The following is a 3,262-nucleotide window of genomic DNA, read 5'->3' as shown; positions in this document are numbered from 1 at the left end:
GTACGGCCCGGGCGGCGAGGCGAGGTTGTGCCGGGGAGGGGGCAGAGCGTTAAGCGGGGCGGCCGGTACCGGCAGCGCGGGCCTGAGCATCGCCCCGCGCCTCGGGGCGGCGGGGGGCGGAGGAGCCTTTCCCGCCCCGCCGAACGCGGCTGGCAGCCGCCCGCCCGAGAGCTGCGGATTTAATGACCATTTGTTCTCGAAGCGTTTGCGCGTTGGTACGCAGCCTGTCGGGTTGGTCACTTTAACGTTTTCAAGCTCCTTCCATCTTCTACAGGATGTTCTCTTTGGATTGTCAAACTCTTGCCGTTACGCGGCCGGCACCGGTCTCCTGTAAAGAGGAGTGCAAAGGGCGATGGATGGAGTCCGGCGGCAGCGTTAGCAGCCGCCCCGGAGGCGACCCCCGAGGTCAGGTGCCGGGGATCCCGGCTGGCATCCCACAGCCCCGCGCACCCCGCGGCGCTTGTACCCGCTGTCATTCGGCGTGTTCCTCTGAGAATAATGCGTTTGGTGTTAGGCCAGATATGTAGGCTTAAAATAGTGAGGGGGGGTGTGTCTGTGTGACTGTTCGTTAGGAATCACAGTTACAACAGTAAACAAGAACTTCCTTGGGGAAAAAAAAAAGCAAGCCCAAAATGCGATACCTAGTCTGTGCTGGGCAGAGAGCTGCTCATCCTGGGTTGGTAGGTAACTACTCACATAGAGGCTGCTTGTATCTTCATCACTGCTTTGTCAGTCAGAACTGCTGTTTCAAACCAAAATCAGCATCTTGAAAGCAAAGCTCCGTCTTAGTGTTTTTAGTAGCTGGAATCACAAAACACTTGTGTGTTGTTACTGACACTAGTGCAGACGTGCCCTAAACTGAAAGCAATGGGTGAAGTATGAACCACCTTTATGTTTTTATTCAACATAAACTTTTGGGACGTGCCCACTGGAGAAACGCTGGTGTGTGGCAGAATGAATTTTTACACCTGTTGGAGCTGAGAGCTGTGCTGGGGCAGCCTGTGCTTCAAGCCTGGTAACACTTTTTGTGGCTAATGGTAAACTCACTAGCATTTCTATGGACTGCCTCTGTTCTGTTTAGGTAACAAGGAAAGGCTTAATGTGGGAGCTGATGGATGGGAGAAGCATAATTCTGTTTTGTACATCTCCCGTAACACTTAAATTCAGGAACATTATCTCGAGGCTTTATGTACAGAGCCCAGAATGGTTTGGTTTGTAGTTAAGTGGTCGGCTGGAAACTCTCAGTCAGTTGTGTTTTTTTTGTGTATATTGCCACTGCTCGTTTGCATATTTGCTGCTGAGGTCCTGTGTCAGGATGTTGTCTTGCTTTGAAGCTGGAAACTGCAAAGCGGTGTGATGTTAGGGTGGTCTTCTCTAGCTTCTGTTGGTGCCTGCAGCTTACAGTGATCTAATGGAAGTTACATGATCTGGTAGCTAAAGCTACCCTGAAGAGCTCTTCTGCCTGGTTTAGGCTGGACTCTCAGAAGTCGATATGGGAGCTCGGTGGCTGAAACAACTGGTTGGCCTGGGAACCAGGTACATGCCCCATGAAGTGGGTTTAGCATTAGCCAGCTGTTGGATGTGTATGCAGGGATGCCCTCTTAAAGGAAGCAGCTAGTATTGCTGAGCACTCTGCAAAGCTTATCCCAGCATTAAAAGGTGGTCTTGGCAGATAGCCATATGGGTACTTACTCCTGTACATGTAAGATGGGGCAGGGATACAGATGCAGAGGAGGGGATGTCTGCAGCAAGGATGCTGGTCTTCAGGAGGGAGATTCACAGAGCACTTCTGTTGGCATGTTGTTACAGAAACTGTTATGACCAGGCAGAATTTTAGTTGCTTGATAAATTTGTTCAGGGAAAAAGGAAACAAAATACCCTCAAATAACAGTCCAATGTGTTCTTCCCCTGTCTTCCTTTTTTGTAAAGAACAAGAAAGTGATGTTTCTTTGAGAAGGACAAGAAGTGATGTCTCTTTCCTTTGTGCTGTGGAAGGACCCTGTGACTCATCCTGAGGAGAGAGGAGAGGCTTCTACATGTCAGTTACATTAAAGGAATTTCTGGGAAGGATGAGTGGAAAGGCAGTATAGGATAGAAATAGTTGCCTTTCATCTTTGAGACTTAACACTGGGTGTAGCAAAGAAAAAAGGAAAATTTACCGAAAGTTCAAAAGGAGTAAACGTTGAAAAGCTGTTTCTGTTTGAAAATTTTAACAGATTTTCGGTTTGGATACAGTCAGCTTGATTTAGGAATGAACCTGACATTGAAAAAAAACCCACCCAAGAACAAAACCCCAGGCAGCAATATGCATTGTTCAGATCTGTTTTTCCTTGTCAGAGAAGTAGCAATCTGTGGCCTTGACTCTTAATTCTCTGGAGGGGTGGTCTTCCATGCTGCAAATGTGGAGCTGGCAGAAGTACAATGCTTAAAATAATTCATGTTGCCTTTAATGTCTGTGTGTGTTTTCCTACTGAAGAAAGCTGAATTCTTGATGATGGTTTCATTGTGATTTCTGAAATGATGCTTAATAGAGTAGCAAAGTAAAAACCCTGTTAATGCATTCTGCCCTCTTCTATGCAAACATAGAACAGCATTGAAACTTCTGCCTTGGAGCCCTTTCATAGATCAGAAAATCAACTGAAGTTATAGGCATCGTTGAAAAGAAGATTATCCAGATGAGACTATTCCAGCTGCAGACTTTACTAGTAGCGTTACCAGCATGCTGGAAAATGAGGGTAATTGATTTAGGACTGTTGCATCTGAAGGTCCTTAGAGGTCAAATCGTGGCTTTCTTATCACTGGCACAGCACCTTGCTGTATAATCCCTTTCAAAGATTTAACGGCTGGAGCAGAAGCTTAGCAGGGGAGCCTGGAGTGCCCAGGCTGATCTGGAGTCAGACTTTTGGTAAATTGCGTAACTTCACCTCTGCCTCAATTTAGCTATTCTTTCTCCTGGCCTAATAGTTGCAGACCCTGAGGGCTTTTCAGGGTCTAAGACCAGTTTATCTACCATTCAAAAAAATTCTATGACTTCATTCTTTTGGTCCCAGAGAAATTGAGGGGTTAGCCTGAAAGAGGTGGTGACTCTTGCACCTCAGGACCTGGTGAGTCCCACAGAGCCTGGGTCAGTTCACAGGAAGCCCCATCTCCAGGAATCAAGGCAGCCCCAAAGCTGCTCTTTGTTGTTACGCTTAAACACAATATAAAACAGATGAGCCTGAAGAGTGTGAGTATTTGAACTGTCAGTGCTCTTCCCGGACCA

The 3,262-nt window shown here is 47.2% G+C and overlaps 1 protein-coding gene across 3 annotated transcripts in view; it reads left to right on the top strand.

Annotated features, from left to right (window-relative positions):
* Positions 1 to 3,262, top strand: part of RNF217 (ring finger protein 217) — a 93,756-nt gene that overhangs the window by 30,712 nt on the left and 59,782 nt on the right. The window lies entirely within an intron of this gene.

This window comes from Falco punctatus (assembly GCF_963210335.1).
Source record: "Falco punctatus genome assembly, chromosome: 5".
In the NCBI taxonomy this organism is placed as follows: Eukaryota; Metazoa; Chordata; class Aves; order Falconiformes; family Falconidae; genus Falco; species Falco punctatus.
The sequence above is the reverse complement of the archived record's forward strand: the minus strand, read 5'-3'. Positions and strand labels throughout refer to the sequence as shown.